We start from the raw sequence: 6,000 nt of genomic DNA, 5'->3' as shown, positions 1-6,000 counted from the left end.
TCTTAGAACTGCATTTTGAATATTGCCTCGTGATTGTTGTTTTTGATTACAGGGGGATTCCCATACCATCCGCGGGTATGGGAACACCGTTGCTCGGGACTGGTACCTAGAGCTGCCAGACGCGGTTCGTGACATCGTCGACGAGGCCGGCTTCGGCATCTTCTGCAGGGGGCTCTCTCGACTGACTACCTGTAAGCCCCTGCTTGCTGCTCTAGCGGAGAGGTGGTGGGATACCACCAACTCCTTCCACTTCTCCGTCGCAGGGGACATGACGATGACCCCTTACGACTTCTTGATGCTTACTGGCATTGGGGTAGGGGGTGATCCGATCCCCTTCGACACGGATATGGATGAGTGGGATGCTGCCAAGCTATACCTGCTCGGCACTCAGCCTCCCCTGGCTCGAGCGAGGTTCGTCAGGTATTCCTGGTTCGAGAGCCATTTTCGGGTCCAGCCGGCCTTGGCAGAGGAGGCGTAGATGTCCCCGGAGGAGGTGGACCAGTACGCGCGGGGCTTCATCATGTTCCTTTTCGGGACGACCCTTTTCGCTGATCGGGCGAACACCGTGCCTTTATGCTTGTTGAGCGCATTGGTGGACGTTAGGCGGATCCGCCACTATGACTGGGGTGGCGCAGGCCTGGCCACATTGTATGGTTATATGAGCTCTTCTTCTCGCCTCAGCGGACAGCTCCTTGGTGGCTACTGGCGAGCTTGAGAGGTACGTCTTCTTCCCATTTTACATTCCTGCCTTCTGCTTTTTGTATTCTGTACACTGCACATATACTGTACACTGCCCCACACTGACTGTACACTGCACACCCGACACACATATACTCTACTTTACACTGACTGCACACTGCACACACTGCACACTCTGCACAATACACTGCACAACACACGGTTCTGCCATTTCTGCTTTATTCTGTATTTTGCCTTGTCTGATAGTCATACTGATATCTATTCTGCAGTTGTGGGTGTATGCCTACTTTCCTAGGCTTGCCCTAGTACCTGATGAGGAGATCTCACTCGGCGTCCCTTTCTCTCATCGCTTCGATGTGCGATGCGTGCGGAGACCACGAGAGTCTCTTATTTTCTTCCGCCGATACTTCGACACCATCACCGCCGTGGAGGTATGTTCAACTTTAGAGTTTATTTTTTGGCTTTGCTTCGCACCGTATGTTTTCAATAACAGATAGATAACAAACTGCATATTATTTTCAAATCACCTGGCAGCCTTGGGCTCCGTTGCCGGCCGTGGTGAGGGATCACTATGAGGGCGCAGGGGAGACTGCCCGTTGTCGAATTTTGTTGGAGGGCCCGGTCTGTCGGGCTTGGTTCCTGGGCGAGCGTTTCTTGCGTCAGACCCTGGGTTTACCGGAGCAGATAGTTCCGGGTCCGCCTCCTATACATATGAGGCATATAGAGGGGTTCTCTCTTGAGCAGATGAGGGACTACACCGTTGGCTGGGGTGTAGAGCATCATAGAGGCGAGGGCGACTACGTAGAGTACGTCCGGACTTACATTATGCGACCCTTGAGCGGTGGTCGCCGAGCTGAGGGGGAGAGGCCAGCGGCGCCAGTAGCTGGAGCGGGAGCTGGGGCTGGAGCAGGCACATCGAGGAGGGCTCGAGTTCGTGGCAGGGACGGAGTTCAAGGAGGACGGGGGACCGGTTGGCCTGCTCTGCCCACTTTACTGACATACAGAGGGTAGGATGGGGTGACCTACCAGATCCCCTTTGCTCCTCCCTCGGCTGGTCATGAGTTAGCCGATATCCCCGACTTGCCTCCGGTATGTATTACTTCATTTTGCATCTTGTATTGGTATTTTATTATAGTTTATCTGATATTCTACAGAATATTGATGCATCTTGTACTTTAGCAGGCATCCTCTGAGTACACCCGGCAGTCCGTGGAGTTGAATGCCTCCATGATGGGGATGCTACAGCGGACCTTCGACCTCCTGGCGCTCTATAGTATTCCGGTATGTTCTTCTGAACATGGCCTCAAATCACTCGCAAGCTGATTCACGTAATCTGATGCACGACACAACACTTGACATACTGATCTCACAGCGTCTGATACACTGCATACACTGCATTCTGCACTGATAAACTGCTCACGGTATTCACACACTATACTCATACACTGCATTCTACACTGATAAACTGTCCACAGCATTCACACACTGTACTCATACACTGCATTCTGCACTGATAAACTGTCCACAGCATACTGATACATTTGCCTTTTATGCACTTTTTCAGCCTCCCTTCCAGATTCCCATTGCAGGAGGTGCTCCGGCTGGACCTTCCGTCCCCGCCCGACGGAGAGATGAGGAGGGCAGAGTATTCCCCCGCACCAAGGCGGGGCGTACTCATGTCGGGAGTAGTTCGCGGGCTCCAGTCCCTGATGATGATGATGACGAGGAGTCGGAGGCGGAGGCAGAGTCAGATGCGGAGTCATCGGAGGAGGAGACCGAAGGCAGCACTGGCTCGGGCTCTGATGACGATGTTGATGATGCTCCTGGACCTTCGTCCAGGAAGAGGACTAGGACAGACCGATAGCCCTCGAAGCCGCTTGACAGATTTTTGTTGTTTTTCTTCTTTTTTGTACTTTTCCCTTTTGTTGGTAGTTAGGATACTTTGTACTGCCGCAGGCAGATTTTTGTTTCCAAAACTTGTGTACTTGAAAAGATGATGAAATGAAACAGGCTTTTTATCTGAAAAAGTGTTTACATCCGTACATCTTTACATTTCATGCTTTGCATTACATCACGCCATATTACACCTCAATGTAAATGAAATTGATTGGTTCTTTGAAAATTGAACACTTGCACTGTAATAATCAGATAACTAAACAGCCAACAGCAAAAATAACCCAAGCAACCCACTGCCTGATTCTTGGACACACAGCCCTTACTCTACTGGGGATTAATCTGCATACAGCCCGTAACACAGCATTTGGTTCATTTTGCACACAACAAATCTTGAACAAATAGCCCAATCTGACAAGGCGGACTACAAAGACAGGACCAGTTGAAGTTGAAGCACACTCAAATGCCCCAATTTTTTGTTCTTTTACTTCGCATAGATGTAGAGAAAGGCACAGCACTCTGGGCATAAACGATTTTTGAAATAAAACGGATTTTCAAACCGGGATGTCGAGCTTACAACTGAATACAGCGGGAAGGAGTCAAACAAAAGGGTACACGACCTGAACACATCGAGTAACACTCGGAAAAGACTCAAAACAAAGGTTGAGGTAAACAAAACAAAAGACACGACATACAGACGCGTTAACGAGGACGGGGGACCTCAGATCACGAGGAGCCAGTTTCTCTGGGTATTGTTTCCCACCCTTTCCTCATTTGTGATTCTCACTTCACTCTGGCACTCAAGCTCGGTTTTTCTCTTAAAACCCTTCGGCTCGCTTTTTCTCTCAACTTACACCTCTCTATTCTTTATTCTCTCATTTTTCGTCCCTCCCCGAGGTGATCAATGAATGAATAGGAAGTTGCGGGTTAATGCCCAATGCTGTTAGCTCACAGCTATTTCTTCTGGTGGGTAAAGTGCCCTCCTGGCAAGTATGTTGATGACGGGGGAAAGACAGAACACCTGACTCAACTGTGCCCCTAGTTCATCACTTTGACCATTTTTCGTTTTGGTTTTCTACTAAGACAATTTTGATCAAGATGAGAATCGGATTAATGTACTTGTTCGATTTTTGATTTGAAAACCATGCAAGTCAGGCTGTAAGCACTGAAAATTTTCCTTTTTGGGTCCAAAAAAATGGTCTAGTTTTGGAAAATGGAATAGTTTTCGAGAAAATAGTCAACCTCAGTAAAAATTTTCAAAAACTATTTTGCAAACAGTCAATGCTCAACGAGCATGGAACTTACTCTTTGAGATGCGTAACCTCGGATCGGAGGCAATGGAAAATTGCCCCTGGCTTGAAAGGGGTGGATGGCAACGAAAAGTTGCCCCTGGTTTGAACGGCGACTCATGGCAATGGAAAGTTGCCCCTTGTCTGGACGGTGTCGTAGCATTTGGTAAACAGTCTTTGTCAGTGATGATCGCGAACGAACCCTCGGATGCTGAGAAGACGGAGATGGTCAAAACCAATATATGGACACAGTCACCTTGAAGGTGTTGAGGGCTGGACCTCAGGACGAAGTTGCCTAGATACTCCAAACATGGGAATCAAGGATGATTAAAAACCATTGCATGGACTTAGTTGCTATGAAAGCGTTGGGGACTGGACCTCAGGATGAAGTTGCCTACGTATCCCAAACATGGGAATCAAGCCTTACGTAGTTCCGGTTAAGGTACACTCGGGTATTTTAACTTTCACTTTTCAGGCTCTAACTTTTGCAAAGGTGCCCGATGCGGGTTTTCGACCTTGCGAGCTTCTTTTCATTTTCTTTTTTGTTCATTTCTTTTCTTCTCTTCTTTTTTTTTTGTATTTTTTTTGCTTTGCTTTTTTGTATTTTTCTCTTGCTCTAACTTTTGCCTGGGTCGCCCTTCCGGGTTTTCGGCCCAGCGAGCCTCTCAAAGGGTAAAAGTGTAACAAGTCCGTGCCAAATGGTTTTTGAAGTTGAAGCCTCTCTGTATCTAGGAGAACGGCTGTTGCAATGATTTGTAGGAGAATCCATCATGGCTGCACCACGAGCTTCTTCTGGTGAGATCTAATCTTTTTTATTCGACTTTGGTGCCTCTTGTTCGAGGGCTGCTTCTGATCTGGCCATATAGACCTTGCATGACGTTTGACCGTTTGAACTTTCTGAACGGGTTCAAGGTTCAAAACGGACGGGTTGAATCTTGAGGCTGAGAACGATCCTAGGCTGCACAATCTCAAGAGCGGTTCCACACAGGTATTCGCAGGGCCGCGCAAAACATTTGTTTTTGAAAGTTTTTAAGAAAGCGACAAACCGCTCACGCCGAAGATAGTATGGAACCAATCTGGATCAAGCCAGGGTCCTTCCCAGTACTCACGCTGACAAGCATGGTTTCATTCATTAAGGGCTTAGCATGCTTCTCTTTCTCTCAAAATGATCAAATTTTTACAAAACCTGAGGAATTCCTTCCTCGTCGTTTTTATCACCGCAGTGTTCAAAAAGGGTTTTTGAAAAACTTAGGCTAATGCAATGAGTTTGGCGCGCAGGAGAGTAGGCGAGATGTACTGTCAGTCCATTCAAATCCTCTGGCACAACTAACTTACACTGGAAGCAAGCATGAAAATGAGATAGCCACCGCTGTTTTATTCAGATTTGTTAGTATAACTGGCCCCTCGGCAGAAACAGACTCAAAAACAAAAACGGGTAATTACAAGACAAAACGGTGTTCGAGGCAACAACCCCGGAATCACCTGGTATTCTATACAAAGGGGACTAACTCGCTACAACAAGACAGACCCTTAAGCAAAAAGACTGACTCAAGACAAAGAGACAGACTCAAAACAAAAGACTGATTCGATACCCAAGCCAGAATTTACAAAACTAGCGTTCACAGATGCTCAAAAATGCGTGACAGACGCCACATCCAAAATACACCAAATATCGCCCGCAGGTGGTTCACTTTCTGATTACATACTTGTAGTATCTGCGTCCTCAAAATCCAATAACTGGGTGGTAACGGACTTGGCTGAGGTGGGCGGGAGGATAACCTCGTTGTCAATCAAATCTTGCACCTCATGACGGAGGCGGAAACAATTGTCGGTTGCATGGCCTGTCTGCTGGTGGTATGCGTAGTACTGGGCAACATCATGCGTAGCAGGGAGATTCTTCGGGAGAGGCCGAGGCTCCAAGGGTTTAAGGTGTCCCCTCTCGGCAAGGATCTGAAGTGCCTTAGACAGAGGCATGTAGAGAGCATAAAAGACCCTGCGCCCTCGGGGCAGGTATTTTGAAGTCTGAGCGTTCTTACTAGACGCACAAGCAAAAGGGTCAGCAGGCACTGTCTTGGCTTTCTGATCTTTCTCGGGTGCAGGGCTGGAAATAGGAGAAACT

The sequence above is a fragment of the Camellia sinensis genome, chromosome 2 (assembly GCF_055761805.1).
Source record: "Camellia sinensis isolate YWXY chromosome 2, ASM5576180v1, whole genome shotgun sequence".
Lineage (NCBI taxonomy): Eukaryota > Viridiplantae > Streptophyta > Magnoliopsida > Ericales > Theaceae > Camellia > Camellia sinensis.
This window is presented reverse-complemented; position numbering follows the sequence as displayed.